Source organism: Canis lupus, chromosome 38 (assembly GCF_003254725.2).
Source record: "Canis lupus dingo isolate Sandy chromosome 38, ASM325472v2, whole genome shotgun sequence".
NCBI classification, from domain to species: domain Eukaryota; kingdom Metazoa; phylum Chordata; class Mammalia; order Carnivora; family Canidae; genus Canis; species Canis lupus.
Window position 1 is genome coordinate 10,019,534 of NC_064280.1, and position 21,476 is coordinate 10,041,009.

General features: G+C 35.5%; 1 long non-coding RNA gene across 1 annotated transcript in view; it reads right to left on the reverse strand.

Moving 5' to 3' along the window:
• The window catches only part of LOC125754566 (uncharacterized), a 38,994-nt gene extending 18,936 nt beyond the window's left edge, over positions 1-20,058 (reverse strand). Inside the window, exons 1-2 of the long non-coding RNA XR_007409177.1 lie at positions 18,922-20,058; positions 15,526-15,598 (exon numbers count right to left, since the gene is read on the reverse strand). This is a non-coding gene — a long non-coding RNA (uncharacterized LOC125754566). The remainder of the gene's footprint in view (positions 1-15,525; positions 15,599-18,921) is intronic.
• Positions 20,059-21,476: the final 1,418 nt, after the last annotated feature.

The following is a 21,476-nucleotide window of genomic DNA, read 5'->3' on the forward strand; positions in this document are numbered from 1 at the left end:
TTTTTTACAAGAACTGATGCAAAATGTAATAGTCATAGTAAAGCACTAAGTCTTTGACAGGTAAACATTAGCAAAAATTAAATTCACTTCATTATCTTAGGTGAAGTTGACTTTCAAATACAAATTGTAACTTTATGATCCTATTCATTTATTAAGAAATTTATTAAGGGATGCCAGGGTGGCTCAGTGGTTAAGTGTCTGCCTGCGGCTCAGGGCATGATCCCGGAATCCTGAGATCGAGTCCTGCATGGGACTCCTTGCAGGGAGGCTGCCTCTCCCTTTGCCTATGTCTCTGCCTCTCTTCTCTGTGTCTTTCATGAATAAATAAATAAAATCTTTTTAAAAAGAAATTTATTAAAAAGTAGTATATTTATTTCTGAATTTGTAAAGCCAGAGAGAGAACAACCCTTCTGACACCTTGTAATCAGCCCAGTGGTACTGATTCCAGACTTCTGGCTTCCAGAACTGTCAGAAGCTGTCTTACTTTTCTGATGGACCTGTGAGTGACTTGGAGGATGCTTTCAATCTGCACCATGTCCAGCTGAGCCCATTTTGTCTTTGCTCCTCTGTCCTCCTTGTTAAACTTTGACTCCTTGACATTTTGATTGTTGCTCCAGGTTTCACAGAGCCAAAAGCCTTCTCTTTGCTCAATACTAGCAACTGTATTGTTTTCACCATCTTAAGGCATGAATTCCTCTCTGCTGGGTACCAATAAAGTGAATACCCCTCGACAGAGCTGTGGAAATACTAGTCCTTTCTTCTGCTCCTCCTCCTGGGGAGAACCTCTCTGCTACTGCACCAGAGTGATGGGAAGGCGTGGGAAGGCGTGGCAAACTGTTAGTCCTGCAGCGATTCCTCCAACATACTGGCCGGAATCAGGCAGCAGGATGGCAGCCTATTATTTCATCTTTCATTTCTGAGCATGGTACCTCTGTCCTTCCAGAGGGGTCTGGCATGCTGGCTATTGGAGTACCAGGTGTCTTCCACCTGCCACTCCTGAGTTAGAGCCTCAAGCCTGTGAGTGGAAGCTGAGAGAGGAAGGAAGCCCCAATCTTTCCCTGCTTTGCCCTCCTGGAATAGAGCTCCCACAACACAGATTCCTGGGGATGAAGTGAAAGACACTTGTGACCTGCTCCTCTTAGTGTGAAATTACTGTCGTGTGGTTTGGAACTGAGGGGAAATGGAACCTCTGTCTTCTTGCCCACATCCATTTATGGTAGAGATTCTGTAACACAGAGAGCTAGACTGGAGATGAGAGAAGACCTGGCTCTAATGCTATAAACTAAGATTTAGTAGATCTCCTTGAAAAAAAAATGTTTTTGACTTGCTATATGCCCTAGACTAATTTCCAGTAACTTTTAAATGATTTTACTATGTACTTTACACCCACTAAATGTTATTTAGCTGGAGACTTTCAACTGAGCTCTCCACCCAGCCATTCTGTAAGTTCCACTGTCTTTTCTTTCAGTCTTGATACTGAAAATTATCTTCCTCACTCACCCTGTCTTGAAAATGGTCTTCTTATGGGTTTGTCAATTATACTAATACTTTTGAAGAACCAATTTTTATTTTCTTGTTGTTTTCTTAGTGTTTCTTTTGTACTTCATTTTCGCTCTCTTTATATTTCTTAAAAATTCTATTTACAAAGATAAATTTTACCAGTTTTTTTTACGTTAGTTATCTGTATATACTTGGATTTATATATTTTTTAATTATTTTATTTGTGCTGCTAATTTTCAATTTAATTTCACTTATATTTTTAACCTTGCATAAATAACTTTTAAACAATTTGTACAAAAATATTTCTGCATAATGTAAGATGTAACAAAACCAAACAAAAAAAATATCACGACGGCAGCAGATGTGGTGTGTGGTCCACTGTGTTTTGACACCAACCCCTGGAGTTGCAAGGAATGAGGTGTCCAAAACAAAAACACCACCACCAACAAAAACTTCTAAGCTCATGCTTCAGTAAGAGAATTTCTTCAAAGTCCATCTTTCTCTCCAGCAGGAATGTCTTCTTGGTAAAGGCCGCCTTAATTTCACTTGAGTAAAAATATGTGTTCTGCGTAATTTCAGTCTATTGAACTTTCTTGTGATAGGTTTCATAATCTTATATATAAACTATCCAGGTGACAGTTCTGTGTTCAATTGAAAAGAACTTATACTATGAATCAGTTTCTTATAGTGTTTTAGAAATGTCACTCAGGTCATGTATTGGTTGACATTGTTGTAAAAATCTTCTGTATACTTACAAGTTTGCCTCATCAATTAATGATGGAGGACTGCTACAATTTCCAGCTAGAATTGTGACTTTTACTTTTTCTCCCTTTGGCCATATAAACTTTGTTTCATAAATTTTGAAGATTTACTGTTTGTTTCAAGCATGCATTTAAAATGGTTTGGTCTTCTTGATGAACTAACCATTTCTTTTAATATTATGAAATATCCTTTTTAATTTCATTATGATATTTTTTCAGCTTCTGTCCTTTTTCTAGCCACATAGCACATTAATTGAGTTAGGATGGAATATCTTTCAATTCTTCTACTTTGTATCTATCTGCATTTATGTTTAAAGTGGGTTTTTGTAGACAGTATGTAATTTGGCTTGTATTTATTTATTTATTTATTTATTTATTTATTATTTATGTTTACTTAGTCTGATAACCGCTTCCTTTTACTGAGAGTGTATATACTACTTACATGTAACGTAATTATCACGTATGGTTTAGTTTGGGTGTATCATTCTATGTGTTTTCCATCTTTTCATCAAGTTTTAATCATTCATTTTTCTTTCTTACCTACTTTTGGGTAAAGTAAATGTATGGGTATGTTTGTATGTGTATCTATATGTGTGTTTGACACCTAGATAGAGGTTCTGAACCATTCAATTAAATTAAAGATTGAGCCTAGAGATACAGTTAGTCACAAATTTAGTAAACTCTGGTCATCTATTATTTGTCTTTCTACCTTGGCCATGCCCCTCCTAATCTTTTGACTAGGTGTTTGGCAAATTTTTCTCTCTTCTATGCCCTCATAGCCTTGGATATAATTTGCTCTTTGGAGATTTTTATCATAGCTCTCTTAGCTCTTCTTACATTAGCTTTCACCCTTGTAAATTCCATGTCTAGAAAATATCTTATAATGGAGACAAACTGCATCTTTCAGACAAGTATCTTCTTTCTGCTTAGAAGTTGTTTCTACTTAGATTATATGTAGGAAAAATAAACTATATAGATATATGATTTTTTTTCATAATTGGTCTTAACAAAAGAATATTCTTTTTGGTAGAACTCTATCTTCTGGGCACTATTAGAATATTAATCTACTTCTTTAGACTAAGATTAGTAACACTGCATTTTGCATTATGTCTAAACAATTTAGTAAATTGAGGGAAACTACCAGAGTTTTGGGCTTCTTTAATTTCCAGTCTATTCATGACATTTCTTCAAGGTAATGAATATCTTCACTGGTTTCTGTTTTTCCTCTTTGAGAACTTGTGTCTGAACTATGTTTGATCCTCAGTCTGTATCTTGGATTAAAAATGACTTCAAGGGTATAAAACTTCCCAAGATCGCTGTGGGATGTCCCTCTACCTTTCAGTTCTTTTTTGTTGTTGTTGTTGTTTAAGATTTTATTTATTTATTCATGAGAGACACACAGAGAGAGGTAGAGACTTAAACAGATGGAGAAGCAGGCTTCCTGTGGGGAGCCCGATGTGGGACTCAATCCAGTACCCTGGGATCAGGCCCTGAGCTGAAGGCAAACGCTCAGCCATTGAGCCATCCAGATGTCCCCCTCTACCCTTCAGCTCTAATTCATCAAGTCCTCCCTTATTTCCTCCCTGTCTGCTCAAAAGCCTATTAAATTATTACTCCCTTTGTAGTTTTTCTTCTATTTATGGCAGTAGGGACACTGGACTACCATGCTGTACTGTATTCTACTTAAATAGAGATGACAACTAGAAATATGATTATTAATTCTCCACATGGGTGTGCATAGGCTTTATATCCTATCCAAGACCACTGCACATTCTTCAAAATATAAACTGAAATTCAGCATACTTCAAAATATACCTGCTTGTGAACTAGCTAGATTTACCTCACAGAAATCCTGTTTTGCTTTCATTTTTAACCACTTCTTATTTCTTATTTTACTGTTATTTGAGTAATGCCTTTTATTTTTTTACTTTTAAAGATTCTTATTTTATTTACTCATGAGAGAGACACAGAGAGAGAGGCAGAGACATAGGCAGAGGGAGAAGCAAGCTCCTCGTAGGGAGCCTGATGCGGAACTCGATCACTAGACCTGGCATCACTCCCTAAACTGAAGGCAGATGCTGAACCACTGAGCAACCCATCCATCCCAAGTAATACCTTTTAAAATAAGTTTTAATATTTCTTATTTTTTAAAGTGATTTTCAGAGAGATAGTTGGCCACATTATCTAATCTGTCATCCTGGATGAAATTGAAACTTTACTTGTTTTTATATCCATTCTAACACCCTCTCCTTCTGGTTTAAATACTCATAATTCAAAAAGGGTGTGGCCACACCCTTTTTGAACTCGGCCTCAGTAACTTCTTGCAAGATATATCCACGAAGGCAAAAGAAACAAAAACAAAAATGAACTATTGGGACTTCATCAAGATAAGAAGCTTTTGCACAGCAAAGGATACAGTCAACAAAACTAAAAGACAACCTACAGAATGGGAGAAGATTATTGCAAATGACATATCAGATACAGGGCTAGTTTCCAAGATCTAAAAAGAACTTATTAAACTCAACACCAAAGAAACACACAATCCAATCATGAAACGGGCAAAAGACATGAAGAGAAATCTCACAGAGGAAGACATAGACATGGCCAACAAGCACATGAGAAAATGCTCTGCATCACTTGCCATCGGGGAAATACAAATCAAAACCATAATAAGATACCACCTCACACCAGTGAGGATGGGGAAAATTAACAAGACAGAAAATAACAAATGTTGGAGAGGATGTGGAGAAAGAGGAACCCTCTTATACGGTTGGTGGGAATGTGAACTGGTGCAGCCACTCTGGAAACCTGTGTGGAGGTTCCTCAAAGAGTTAAAAATAGACCTGCCCTACGACCCAGCAATTGCCCTGCTGGGGATTTACCCCAAAGATACAGATATAGTGAAATGCCAGGACCCCTGCACCCCAAAGTTTATAGCATCAATGTCCACAATAGCCAAACTGTGGAAGGAACCTCAGTGTCCATGAAAGATGAATGGATAAAGAAGATGTGGTCTATGTATACAATGGAATATTACTCAGCCATTAGAAATGACAAATACCCACCATTTGCCTCAACGTGGATGGAACTGGAGGGTATTATGCTGAGTGAAATGAGTCAATCGGAGAAGGACAAACATTATATGTTCTCATTCATTTGGGGAATATAGATAATAGTGAAAGGGAATATAAGGGAAGGGAGAAGAAATGTGTGGGAAATATCAGAAAGGGAGACAGAACATAAAGTCTCCTAACTCTGGGAAATGAACTACAGGTGGTGTTAGGGGAGGAGGGCGGGGGGTGGGGAGGAATGGGTGATGGGCACTGGGGGGGGGGGCACTTGACAGGATGAGCACTGGGTGTTATTCTGTATGTTGGTAAATTCAACACCAATAAAAAAAATTATTAAAAAAGAAACTAAAATTTGTGATTGCAGATAGCTATGGATAATTTAATATTAATTTAATCAAGATCATAATTATAATTTGAGAAGCAATCTGTGAAAATATATAAGAAAATAGTACCATTTTACTTTATTCTTTACTTTATATTTCTGTATAAAATTAATCTATTGCTTCTTCCTGAGAAGAACACCAATAAAAAATCAATTTATTATTATAAAATAATAAAATAAATAAAATAAAATGGTGCAAATACTAAATAAATAAATAATAATATATACTCATAATTGAGGGGCTCCTGAGTGGTTAAATAAGTTGAGCATTGATTCTTGGTTTCGGCTAGGTCTTGATCTCAGTATTTTGAGTTCAAGCCCTAGCTGAGGCTCCACACTCAGCAGGGGGGTATAGAGATTCTCTCACTGTCCTATAAAAGGGAAAAAAATAAATTATGTATTACCATACATAACCTAAGCAAGAGAAACAGAACAAAACATCCATAATATAGCCTTAAAAATTATAGCATGGGTTTTTTTTTTGAAGTTTCTAGACGTTTTAGAGATAATATTTCCTTTTGAAAAACTTTTTATTTATTTATTTATTTATTTATTTATTTATTTATTTATTTGACAAAGAGAGCAAAAGTAGGCAAAGTGGCAGGCAGAGGGAGAGGGAGAAGCAGGCTTTTAGCAGAGAGCCTGATGTGGGCCAGGACCCTGGGATTATGACCTGAGCAGAAGGCAGATGCTTAACTCACTGAACCACCCAGGAGCCCCTATAAATAATATTTCATTAGCCTACTCTTCTAAAAAAATCTTTTTATGAATTTTGGGATTATATTTATCATAGAAGAATTACATACATAAAAGGTGAAAGATTTGTATACTCTAAAGAGAAGCCAAATGCAACAATGAACGATTGGGACTTCATCAAGATAAAAATATTTTGCAGAGCAAAGGAAACAGTCAATAAAACCAAAAGACAACTTACAGATAGGGAGAAGATATTTACAAATGTCTTATCAGATAAAGGGCTAGTATCCGAAATCTATAAGGAACTTATTAAACTCAACACCCAAAGAACAATTAATCCAATCAAGAAATGGGCAGGAGACATGAACAGACATTTCTGCAAAGACGACGTACAAATAGCCAATAGACACTTGAAAAATGGCTCAAAACCCCCCAGCATCAGAGAAATACAAATCAAAACCACAGTGAGAATACCATCTCACACCAGTCAGAATGGCTAATATTAACAAGTCAGGAATTGACAGATGTTGGCAAGGATGCAGAGAAAGGGGAAACCTAGAACACTGTTGGTGGGAATGCAAGCTGGTGCATCCACTCTGGAAAAGTATGGAGTTTCCTCACAAAGTTGAAAATAGAAAATAGAACTAGCCTATGACCAAGCAATTGCACTACTAGATATTTACCCCAAAGATACAAATATAGTGATTGGAAGGGGCACCTTCACCCCAATGTTTGTAGCACTAATGTCTACAACAGTGAAAATATGGAAAGAGCCCAGATGTCCACTGATAGATGAATGGATAAAGGAGATGTGGTATATTATATATATATAAAATGGAACATACAAGTGGTATCCCATTACCAAATGTAATTGTATAATGGAATACAATTCCGCTATCAAAAAATTATCAAAAAATATCAAAATAAAAAAAATATCAAAATCTTGCCATTTGTAATGATGTGGATGCAACTTGAGGACACTATGCTAAGTGAAAGACTCAATCAGAGAAAAACAATTATCATATGAATCACACTTATATCTAATTTAAGAAATAAATCAGGATCATAGGAGAAGGGAGGGAAAAATAAAACAAGACAAAATCAGAGAGAGAGACAAACCATAAAAGACTCTTAATCATAGGAAACAAATTGAAGGTTGCTGGAGGGGAGCAGTATACAGGGACAGAGTAATTGGGCTATGGGCATTAAGAAGGGCACATGATGTATGAGCACTGGGTATTACACAAGACTAATGAATCACTGAACTCTACCTCTGAAACTAATAGTACACTATAGGTTAAATAATTGAATTTAGAATTTTTTAAAGTGTAATAAAAAAGGAGGAGTTACATAATCTTATTAATTTAATGCTATGATTATGTATAAAACTCTTTATGATATTTTTCTGCTCCTCATGTATGGCATAAATAAATCTGTAACATATAAAGAAGCTCTTAGGATTTCCCTGAGCCAAAAACAAAAAAAAAAAAAAAAACACATATTTTTCACATGAAATTTTATACATAACTCAAATATATGAAAACATAAATTATATATATATTTTATAATAAATTCATTTTTATTGGTGTTCAATTTTCCAACATGCAGAATAACACCCAGTGCTCATCCCGTCAAGTGCCCCCCTCAGTACCTGTCACCCTTTCATCCCCCACCCCCGCCCTCCTCCCCTTCCACCACCCCTAGTTCATTTCCCAGAGTTAGGAGTCTTTATGTTCTGTCTCCCTTTCTGATATTTCCCACACATTTCTTCTCCCTTCCCTTATATTCCCCTTCACTATTATTCATATTCCCCAAATGAATGAACTTGTAATGTTTGTCCTTCTCCGATTGACTCATTTCACTCAGCATAATACCCTCCAGTTCCATCCACATTGAGGCAAATGGTGGGTATTTGTCATTTCTAATGGCTGAGTAATATTCCATTGTATACATAGACCACATCTTCTTTATCCATTCATCTTTCGATGGACACCGAGGCTCCTTCCACAGTTTGGCTATTGTGGACATTGCTGCTAGAAACATCGGGGTGCAGGTGTCCTGGCGTTTCATTGCATCTGTATCTTTGAGGTAAATCCCCAGCAGTGCAATTGCTGGGTCGCAGGGCAGGTCTATTTTTAACTCTTTGAGGAACCTCCACACAGTTTTCCAGAGTGGCTGCACCAGTTCACATTCCCACCAACAGTGCAAGAGGGTTCCCTTTTCTCCGCATCCTCTCCAACATTTGTTGTTTCCTGCCTTGTTAACTTTCCCCATTCTCACTGGTGTGAGGTGGTATCTCATTGTGGTTTTGTTTTGTATTTCCCTGATGGCAAGTGATGCAGAGCATTTTCTCATGTGCATGTTGGCCATGTCTATGTCTTCCTCTGTGAGATTTCTCTTCATGTCTTTTGTCCATTTCATGATTGGATTGTTTGTTTCTCTGGTGTTGAGTTTAATAAGATCAATAGATCTTGGAAACTAGCCCTTTATCTGATATGTCATTTGCAAATATCTTCTCCCATTCTGTAGGTTGTCTTTTAGTTTTGTTGACTGTATCCTTTGCTGTGCAAAAGCTTCTTATCTTGATGAAGTCCCAAGAGTTCATTTTTGTTTTTGTTTCTTTTGCCTTCATGGATGTATCTTGCAAGAAGTTACTGTGGCTAAGTTCAAAAAGGGTGTTGCCTGTGTTCTCCTCTAGGATTTTGATGGAATCTTGTCTCACATTTAAATCTTTCATCCATTTTGAGTTTATCTTTGTGTATGGTGAAAGAGAGTGGTCTAGTTTCATTCTTCTGCATGTGGATGTCCAATTTTCCCAGCACCATTTATTGAAGAGACTTTCTTCCAGTGGATAGTCTTTCCTTCTTTATCGAATATTAGTTGACCATAAAGTTGAGGGTCCACTTCTGGGTTCTCTATTCTGTTCCACTGATCTATGTGTCTGTTTTTGTGCCAGTACCACACTGTCTTGATGACCACAGCTTTGTAGTACAACCTGAAATCTGGCATTGTGATGCCCCCAGATATGGTTTTCTTTTTTTTAAATTCCCCTGGCTATTCGGGGTCTTTGCTGATTCCACACAAATCTTAAAATAATTTGTTCTAACTCTCTGAAGAAAGTCCATGGTATGTTGATAGGGATTGCATTAAACGTGTAAATTGCCCTGGGTAACATTGACATTTTCACAATATTAATTCTGCCAATCCAGGAGCCTGGAATATTTTTTCATCTCTTTGTGTTTCCTCAATTTCTTTCAGAAGTGTTCTATAGTTTTGAGGATATAGATCCTTTCCCTCTTTGGTTAGGTTTATTCCTAGGTATCTTATGCTTTTGGGTGCAATTGTAAATGGGATTGACTCCTTGATTTCTCTTTCTTCAGTCTCATTGTTAGTGTATAGAAATGCCACTGATTTCTGGGCATTGATTTTGTATCCTGCCACGCTACCGAATTGCTGTATGAGTTCTAGCAATCTTGGGGTGGAGGCTTTTGGGTTTTCTATGTAGAGTATCATGTCATCAGTGAAGAGGGAGAGTTTGACTTCTTCTTTGCCAATTTGAATGCCTTTAATGTCTTTTTGTTGTCTGATTGCTGAGGCTAGGACTTCCAGTACTATGTTGAATAGCAGTGGTGAGAGTGGACATCCCTGTCTTGTTCCTGATCTTAGGGGAAAGGCTCCCAGTGCTTCCCCATTGAGAATGATATTTGCTGTGGGCTTTTCGTAGATGACTTTTAAGATTTGAGGAATGTTCCCTCTATCCCTACACTCTGAAGAGTTTTGATCAGGAATGGATGCTGTATTTTGTCAAATGCTTTCTCTGCATCTAATGAGAGGATCATATGGTTCTTGGTTTTTCTCTTGCTGATATGATGAACCCCACTGATTGTTTTACGAGTGTTGAACCAGCCTTGTGTCCCGGGGATAAATCCTACTTGGTCATGGTGAATACTTTTCTTAATGTACTGTTGGATCCTACTGGCTAGTATCTTGTTGAGAATTTTTGCATCCATGTTCATCAGGGATATTGGTCTGTAATTCTCCTTTTTGGTGGGGTCTTTGTCTGGTTTTGGAATTAAGGTGATGCTGGCCTCATAGAACGAATTTGGAAGTACTCCATCTCTTTCTATCTTTCCAAACAGCTTTAGGAGAATAGGTATGGTTTCTTCTTTAAACGTTTGATAGAATTCCCCGGGGAAGCCATCTGGCCCTGGACTTTAGTGTCTTGGGAGGTTTTTGATGACTGCTTCAATTTCCTCCCTGGTTATTGGCCTGTTCAGGTTTTCTATTTCTTCAATTTCCAGTTTTGGTAGTTTGTGGCTTTCCAGGAATGCGTCCATTTCTTCTAGATTGCCTAATTTATTGGCGTATAGCTGTTCATAATCATAAATTATATTTATGATGTTCATTTACTATATAGTAAAGTTATCAGAATGTAGTGAATGTAACACTTAAAACTCTACCAGATACTTAAAATCTGAACTGTTAATTTATGTTATTTAAATAACCCATGGATATTTAAAATATAGCTATACTTTTCAAATGTTTGAATAATAGTAATTAAGTGAATTAACTAAATACACATTCTTATTTATTTATTTATTTTATTTTTATTTTATTTATGATAGTCACAGAGAGAGAGAGAGGCAGAGACACAGGCAGAGGGAGAAGCAGGCTCCATGCACCGGGAGCCCGATGTGGGATTCGATCTCGGGTCTCCAGGATCGCGCCCTGGGCCAAAGGCAGGCGCCAAACCACTGCACCACCCAGGGATCCCACACATTCATATTTAGTACATCACAACATTTAAAATTTTATCATTAAGGCCAAAGAAGTACATTGAAAATACATAGATCCTTTAGTCTTCTCTGCAGTGAAGTGTGCATTGATAATTCATCCACTGACATGTGTGAAAGAAGTATAATATCTATTTATTTTTCACTCATAATTTTAATTTGTTCTTTGTAATTATTTTATGATGTGCATTATATCTAAATATTCTCTTAGAGGAATATGTAAGTGATGTATAAATAAGAGTCCTCATCTATGTAAAATTCTATGATTCTTAAAAATGTATTAATATGAATATATAAATACTTAAGTAATAAATGTTAGTTTTCTTTTGGCCATTATATTATTAACAAGACTATAACCTGAGATTCCATGATTCTTTATTCCACAAATATTTTAATTTATTTAGTAGTATTATAACTCTTTAAACCTGAAATTTTTAAGGCTCTTGACAAGCCAAATTAATTTGTTTCCATAAAAACGAAAGACAGTGCTATACACTGTTCATAAATATATATTTTTATTTCTATTCTGAAGATTTCAAGAAATTATTTTAAGTAGTGTTATGTTGTATGATACTTACAAATATCTTATGGAATAAAAAGGGTTGTCTATCTTTTAGAGACCAGGAATTGACCTCAAAAGAGATTAAAGGGTTTTCCAAAGTGATCCTGATAACCAAATGTAAGTAGCAGAATTTAAGCCACCAAGTATTTTCCACATGGTCTTACATTATGCTACATTACATTTAAATAAATTTTAAAAAATCTTGTTTCCTTGACTTTCACTGAGGTAGAGGCACTGTAAACAGAGAAGCTGCTTAATGATAGTGTGTGACAAAAACCATTACTTAGTCATCCATGTAGATCTAAAAAAAAAAAGGAAATTGGAATAGAAAAAAAAAAAAAAAGGAAACGACACTTCTGATCACAGCAACTGTTACTGTTATCCAGTATTAACTGCTCCTTCCACATTTCCACACTGAAAGTTATGGTATTTCAAAGACTCTTTGTCTTTGGCTCTTTTCTTTCAGAAGATTTGAAGACAGACAAACTATTTATTTTCATCCATTTACAGTAGACAATTTATTTTAAGGATCATTTCTGGGAAGATGATTGTAATTCTAATTAAATAGCTTGTCAGGGAAGCATTTGCCTTAACAGATCTGTTGTCATCATGATACCAGCCAGATATAAAGCTGACATGCTGATATATTTGTACCGCATTTTTACCACTGCTACATTTCTTTCTTTCCTTTTTTAATTTCCAGCTCGTAGTTTCAAGAGAGCAGAAAGATATCAAGGAAATACCTTTATCTGGGAAAGTAATTACAACATATTTGAATTATCAAAAACCTAGAAAAATAAGTAATGATATTTAAAGATGATTACAAGTTAAACCAAGATCTGATTAAAAGGCTAGGCTTTTTATAAATGATAATCAACAGTTTGGGTGTTAATATTCTTAATTAAAAGAATTTAATTTATTCCATATAGCCTCATCATTATTCAACTAGGTAGCTTACAGAAGGCTTGATTCTTATCTTTAAGGAGGTTGATGCATTCTCTTAATTTTTTGCTTTTTTAAATTAATTAATTAATTTTTTGGGGGGGAGAGAAAGAATCTCAAGCAGACTCCACACCCTCACAGAGCCTGACACTGGTGTCAATCTCACAACCCTGTGATCATGACTTGAGCCAAAATCAAGAGTCTGATGCCTAACCAACTGAGCCACCCAGGCACCCCAATTTTTCTTCCTTTTATAGTAAGATTTGAAAAAAAACAATGAATGTTATGGAGGTCCAATATAAACCATTCTTGTTTTGCATCTCAACCCTGAAACATGGGTAGGTAATACAAAACTAAACCAAAACACAACAAAAATCATGTGTACAACAGTAATGCCAATTTTAAAATCTATATATCTGAACTGGAAAACATAGCTAATGGTTTTCTCATAGCTAAAATCTCAGAATGAATATTCAGTGTCAAAGTGTCTAGACTAGCGGATCACTTCAGAAAATGGAACTTACCCCTTGGAAGAAGGAGCTAAGTAGTAAAATGTGTATTCACTGCAAGCAGCATGATTCCCAGAGAGAAGGAGGAAGGAGCTATGATGAAAACATCCCAAAGTCATGGTGCTCAAATGTGCCAGCAGAATAGTTAGTCCTTTATAATGAAATTTCCTCTCGACAGAAGGAAACATTAGGAATGGAGTGGTAATACTATCCCAACAAATAACTAATTGCAGTTTTCTGTAATGCTAAATTCTAAATGTCATTTTTCTCTTTCCCATTCTCTCCATAAATCTTCAGTAACAACCGCTCTGAATAATGGTCCATTATTATTCAGAAAGTTGTTGGTTCTTACAGGTAAGAGAGGATTTTTCAGACATATCCTTCATATTGTCCATATTGTCCTGGGTGCTCTTTACTGTCTCTGCCATCAGGGAGAAGATATGTAGCCTGCCCAGGACTCATCCATGTGGCATATCTTTGATGAACTCTTAAGTGAATGGAGACTGAGTGTAGGGAATGAGATATGGACTCTTACTCATAATCAATGAGTGTTCTAATGTATTGAGCTGCACAGCATAAGGGCAAACTGATTACAAGGGAAGGATAATGTTATTTTAAATATCACTATTTCGTGATGGTAATATCTTTACTCTGCCTTGAGGATGTCTCTTAACCTCCCATAGCTTTACATTTTTAGCTCTTCTAGAAGGTCCATTAACCAACTACTCCTCTTTTTACAACTTGAAAAGCAACTTATGATTGTAACTGTAATACACAGGGAAAAAATGGAAAACCAGATGAAATAGATGAAATAAACAAAAATAATTATTTTCAATGTATTATATGACATTCATAAAAGTGATTATAAATTAATTATAAACTAAAACTCAATCAATGTTAAAGAATCTCAGACTAGGATTTCTGATCATGTCATTCTGTCATCACAGTAATTTGGAAACCAATAACAGAGGATAATTATAAATATTTATTAGGTCCAAAAATCAGCATCTGGCACAGGCACATTGTGCAAGACTATGTTCCCTCATGGAGGCTTTGAGGGAGAATCTATTTCCTTGCCCTTTCTAGTGTCTAGGCATCAACTACATGCTTTGGATTTAGCTCCCTTTTTCCACCTTCAGAGTCAATAGCACATCAACTCCTCAAGTCACCCCCACTATCCCACTCTTCTGACTCTCTTCCACTTTGAAGGATTCACGTGATTATTGTAGCCACCTGAGTAATTCAGAATAATCTCTCCATCTCAAAGTCTTTCACTTCAACTATGTCTGTAGGTTCCCTACCATTTTGTAAAGCAACATTTCACTAGGAATACTGGGGATTAGACGAGGATGTGGACATCTTTGGGGGATCATTATTCTGCTTACTACAACCAGTAAATATGAAAAATGAAACTGTTTGATGAAAATCACAACCTATGAGCATCTGCCTTTGGCTCAGGGTGTGATCCTAAGATCCTGGATTAAGTCCCACATCAGGCTCCCTGCAAGGATCTTGTTTCTCCCCCTGCCTATGTCTCTGCCTCCCTCTCTCTCTCTGTCTCTCATGAATAAATATATAAATCTTTTAAAGAAAATCAAAACCTAGAAAAGAGCAAAGGAGCACAAATAATAGCTTTAAAACAGAAGTGCAAAATTAGGAAAATGAAAATAGTGGATATTAAAAAACCTGACTTTAAGTGAATATGGTACATAATTATATTGTAAAAAATAAAGAAGATACAAATAAACTAAAATTTAGAATGATACAGAAAAAAGCTGACAGAATAGTTTAAAGAAACTAATATTTAAAAAATAGATCAATAAATTACAAGGCATGAAACAAAATGGACATATTTTCAGAAAATGACCAAATGTAAAATTAGAACAGAATTTAAAAACACATTTCAGGGGCACCTGGGAGGCTCAGTCACTTAAGTGTCTGACTCTATATTTCAGCTCAGGTCATGATCTCAGGGTTGGGAAAGCAAGCCTCGTGTCAGGCTCCAGGCTGAGCATGGAGCCTGCTTAAGATTCTTACTCTCCCTCTCCCTCTGCTCTTCCCCACTTCTCCCCAAATAAATAAATAAATAAATGAAATTTTATAGAAATAAATATATTTGAATCAAAACCATTGTGTATCGTTAAACCCCAGGCACTGATGGCCTTCAGCAGAGTTTGCCAAAATTTTTTGAGACAAATAGCCTTAACCATATATGAGTTTTCCCAAAAGGGCAAGATGGAAAGGTAATGTGCTCATTAGGCTAGGTTACTACTGTACCACTAATAAAATATAACATAATTAGAGCTTACTGTGAGAATGACCAGAGGAGAGTTGTCACTGTCACTACCATGACCATAATGTTCCAGCACAGTACAAAGTTTCCTGGTCAATGTAATATGACAAGGGAATTAATTAAATTAATCATTTAAATAAAGAAATGAAATAGAACTTATTATTTGCAGATATTATATTCTTACAAGATAAGGAAACCCATAGATCTAATAGATAAATCCTAGTTTTAGTCTTCAAATAAAGAATCAGGAGAGAACATAGGAGGTATAGGAAAATGGAAGGACAAGCAAATGTATAATTTTCTTGAGAAAACAGAAAGATAAGTTGTAGAAGGTACACTTTTATTTATTTTCTATTTATTTTATTTATTTATTTTTATTTTTTAAGTAGCTTCTATTTCCAGGGTGGGGTCAAATTCATGACCTCAAGATCAAGAGTTGCATGCTCCTCCTAGTGAGTTAAGTAGGCACCCCTGGAAGGTAGACCTTTAGAAGAGAACTGCTATCAATATGCACCTACTTTTACAAGAGAAAACAATGATGCTTGGTATACATATGGTAGCAGAGAGTTGAGGATGTATTATATAATTGCATGTTTTTTTTCCCCTAAGGAAAAAATGTTAAGACTTATAAATGAGAGCCAAATCTAGGAAGCTAGTTGGAGGAGACTCAAATGGTTTTTGTAGAATGAGAGTTGATGAGAAAAACAAAGTAAGATTGCAATGTTGAAGTTTAAGTTGGTGTAGGTGTGTTGAGATTTTCTGTGAAATTAATATTTTGTTGTGTGATTATTCCTAACAGTTAATGCTAACCAGTGGGTAACAGATTATCTATGTTTGATGATTTGCTAAAGAAATGTAAGGAAAGGATAAAGGACAAATTAGTTTGGTGGTTTGATGAAGGGTTATTTTAAAAAGTGACTCAAGGAATCTACACTGGATATAGATGAAAAAGACACTAGGGTAAATGGGGGGAAGTACACTATAACTAGGCATATCATGTTAAAACTATAGGAAATAAAAGAAAGAAAAAATCTTGAAAGAAGCTAAAGGAAAAAAAAAACTCCTTATATAAAGGGGAACAAAAATAAGAATTATAGTTAATTTCTCCTCAAAATTAATGAAGCAAGACCAGAGTGTGGTGAAATATTTAAAGTGTTGAGAGAGGGGTGCTTGGATGGTTTAGTCATTTAAGTATCTGCCATCAGCCCAGGTCATGATCTCAGGGTCCTGGGATTGAGCCTGTGTTGGGATCCCTGCTCAAAGAGAAGTCTGTTTTTCCCTCTCCCTCTGTCCTGCTTGTACTCTCTCACACAAATAATAAATAAAATTTCAAAAAAATAAAAATCAAGTGTTGAGAAAAAAAAAACATAACCTTAGAATTCTATATCCTGCAAAATTATCCAAAAGTAAAAGATATATAGACTTAAACAAAAATTGGAGGAATCTGTTGCCAGTAGACCTCTCTTGCAATAAATGTTTAAAGAAGTTCCATGGAGAGAAGAAAATATAGGTCAGAAACTTTAATCTTCATAAAGGAGGAATATCAAAGAAAACTTAAGTGAAGGTAAAATAAAAACTTAGTTTTCTTATTTTTAATTGATCTAATAGATAACAGTTGGCTTAAAATAATAGCAACAATGAGTATGTATATATGACATATATACTTAAGCATACATATGTTTATGTATATTTATTTACTTATTTATTTTTCTTAGCAAGGGAGATAGAGTAGGGAGGAGAAGAGAGAGAAAATCCTGAGCAGACTCCATGTCCAGTGTGGAGTCTGACTGGGAGCTCAATTTCAGAATGTTGGGATCATGAACTGAGCCAAAATTAAGAATCAGATGTTTAGCCAATTGAACCATCCAGGCACCCTTGTTTATGTATATTTAGTATTTGCTTACATGCATATATATGTCTGTATACATATATACACACACATGTCAATGAATGTTTATATAGAAGTGAAATGAATGAGCAATGATACAAAGTTTGGCATGAAGGAATCAGGATTACCTTGTTGTAAGAAATTAGGATTACTTTGTTATTGGGGTGCTGGAGTGGCTCAGTCAGTTGAGTATCTACCATCAGCTCAGGTCATGATCCAGGGGTCCTGGAATTAAGCCCCATGTCTCCCTGCTCAGTGGGGAATCTGCTTGTTGCCCTCTCCCTCTGCCCTTCCATCCACTCATCCTTGCTCTTTCTCTCTTGTGATCTCTGTCTCTCTGTCTCAAATAAATGCATATTTTTTTTAAGAAAAAAGGATTACTTTGTTATTATAAAGTTTCATAGGAAAAAAGGAAATAAGTTAATGGTCTGGGAGTTCTGATAGTTTTCATTAAGAAGATTAAGTGGGAAAAATTTAGTAGGAAACTGGAAGAAGTAGGAAGTTGTATTTAGAACATGAGTGGTAAAAACTTAATAATCTAAACCCAATAATATCCTGAAAAAAAATCTCAAACAAGAATTTTAAGTGTAATGCAGCTATTAGAATAGTTGCTAACCTACAGAAGTTATTATTGCCTGTTGTACACAACATAGGTCAACTGCGAACATGAAGCAGCTGAGCTTAATGACTATTAATCAAATAATGAGGCTTTAATCCTTTAAAAGACCCATGAACAGGAAAACAAAATGACTTGGTGAGATAATTCCAAATCCGTTGTGAAGAATGAAAAAAATCAAATATATATTGATGAAGGTGAATTGCCTTAATTCTGACTTTATACATGCCCTGATACTTGCTAAATTGAAAGTCCTTTGGCCATATTAAATGCTATTTCCAAACCAAGAAAGTACTACATTTAGGATATGCATATGTTCTTCACATAACTTTACAGAAATAATAATTGTAATATGGTCATTTCATATTCCTACAGGATATAGTTCCCCACAGACCTCTACTTTGTATGTCATACTCATAACCTTTTACATTAAAATGTGCTTTTGCTAAGTGATTAGATCTGATCTGAGACACTGTCTCAGAGCCAGTGCAAGCTATCATAATTTTAAGGTAGAAGCTCACATTACAATATTATAGCCCCTATAAAACACATTTCTATTCTTATTCTTTTCATTAAAACACAATTTCTGAAAAACTGTAGAACTATTGAAAGACTTTCAACATACTCTTCAAAGGACATACCTTGTCTGGTACATCAACACGCTACTTAGATTTTTACATTAATTATCTTAAAAATCTGAATCAAGGTATTCACTTACTTTTCAAAGGATGCAAAATTTCCTGATAGGTTTAACTTCTTTTTTTGCAGCTACTATAATCAAATCTATATTTTCTGGCTTTTCCCCCCCTCCCTTTACACATTATTATGAGAACATAATCGTTATGATTTGTGTACATAACTTTCTTCTCTATATAAGCAATTTCCTTCATGGTGCACATTTCAATTACCTGATGGAAAATTTCTTGTGTATTTTTCATTTAAGTGAAAAAGAAGTACCCCTTCGGTGCCTGGGTGGCTCCGTTGATTAAGTGTCTGCCTTTGGTTCAGGTGATGATCCCACAGTCCTATAATCTAGCCCCATGGATTGCCTGCTCAGCGGGGTGTCTGCTTCTCACTCTCCCTCTGCTCCTCCTCGTGCTTATGCTCGCTCACTCACTCTCTTAAGTAAATAAATAAATATATATATTTTTTTAAAAAGAAGTACCTCCAATCAGGTCTTACAACAAAATCTTAAAAGGGCTGATGATCCTTGTTTCAATAGCCAATAGTTAACTCATGTTCACATGTACAGAATATTTAAAGTTAGTTTACTTTCTCATGATAGGTGTTAAAAAACTTCATGTGCAAAAGAGATAATTTTCTTTTCTGATTAGCCTCTGAAATAATTAGTGGAGTTAAGGGAGATAAGATTCTAAGATACGTTTCTTGGCACCAGCACCTTAACTGATCAAACTGACCGTTGCTATTACTGGATTTCTAACAAGGGTAAATGGACTCATTTATTTTGTCCGTGGAACAAAAACAAGGTGACAGATTCATATTTTGCCCACCTTCCTCTAGATTTCTAATGTTTCCACAGAGCAAAACCTTCCTATAATTCATGTGTTCTCCCCTAAGATGAATATGGATATTAATTGATGAAAGGGTAAGAATTACCACTGTTCCATCATGGCTTGGATGTAGATGGGAAACTGAAAATGGTGTTTCCCTTCACAGAGAAGAGTCATTGAGTTAGTTTAATTTTTCATCATACCCTCGAAAGTAGCAAAACAAATACATGAATAGGACATAGTTCTTTAAAGATTTTTCCTTGTCCCTTTATTAGGAGAGTGGATTACTCCACACTGAATTCCATGCTTACATGGCCTGTACCTTTTCCTTTTGTTTAGTAACACAATCTAGGTCTTTGAGGGTGGCAATAAGCTAGGTTAAAATGAAACAAAACAAAATAACAAAGAAGTAAAAACATACATAATTTATATTCTTCCTTTTAATGGTTTTATGGATCAGCAATGAGACTTTCATTTCAATGGAAATCTCTCACTGGAGTGAAGAAAATAGGAAAGATAATAAAGAAGAGAATTAAAAACATAGATTTGAAAATGAAAATAACTGTGAGGTTACTGTTTCTTCCTTTTTTTTTTTTTTTTTTTTTTTTTTTTTTTTTTACTGTTTCTTCCTTATTGGAGTTTTGGAATCAGACTTCTCTTTGTGAGTTTCCTTATGGTAGCAAAACATTATCCAGGATTTGCAAAAAAAAAATCTTTTCTCTCTTTGGGATCTGGATTTTTTTATTCCTGGAACAATGTTTGACAGCTTGAAGCTGTTGGAAGAAAGAGAAGAGCTGCCCATGGTCAGAAAGAAACAAAGTAAAAGGGAGGCTAGGATGTATTCCAAAATGGGATTGTATAGGTAAATTATGCTCATTATGTATTTAAAACAAACATATCTATACTTGGGAAAAAAAGAATATGGAGAACAATGGTGTCCTTTTATCATGAAACTACAGATGAGTGATAATTAACAAAGTATTAGAAGTAGTAATAAAATAAAAATGGCCTAAACAAACTGTTATAACAAAATACCAACAATATTTTTGCCTTTTTTGGCCATGATGATAGTAGCTTCAGTATCAAGACATGTCCATCCTCTGTGGCTGCCAGGACTGGCAGTGGGCATGGTGTCCTTTAGCTTCCTAAGAACAAATCTGGGCCCAATGGTGGTTAGTGAATATTCACAAATATTCTAATGGACGTAAGGATTTATGACATATTAGAGTAAAGGAAAGAACAGAACTTGTGCTAACCCAGACCAATGGGATTTGGATTGGTCATACTGTACACTGTTCATGCAGAGTAAAATTGAACAAAGTTCAAAACTAAGTATATACATTAATTTTTTAATCAGTGCTATAGTTAAGTGACCTGCCAAGAAATGGGAAGAAAAAATAAATAAGAAAAACCTCTCCTTTCCTTAGAAATAGAGAGTAAAGACTGCTGACCTGCAGTGGACATTATCTAATCTCTTGAGAGCCTGAATAGGGGCAAAAAAGTAGAGGAAAAGTAAATTTTTCCTCTGTTTTTCAGCCAGAACATTCATCTTTTCTCCTGCCCTCTGACATCAGTGGTCCTTGTTCTTGGGTCTTAGGACTTAGACTAATACCTTTGGCCCTCAGGTCTTAGATTTTATGACTCAGGCTGGGACACATACCATGGGTTCCCCTGGTTCTCAGGCTTTGGGGTTTTGACTAGGCCTCCAGTTTGCAGAGTGCAGATCCTGAGATTTTTCAGCCTCCATAATTGTGAGCTAATCTTTCACAATAAATCTTATCTATCATCTATCTATCTATCTATCTATCTATCTATCTATCTATCATCTGTCTATCTATTCATCCTATATTATCTTACTGGTTCTATTTCTCTGGGGAATCCTGGGTAATACATTTTTTGAGGTAGATCTACATTAAGTATAATTAACTGAAATGTTGGTTAAACAACATATC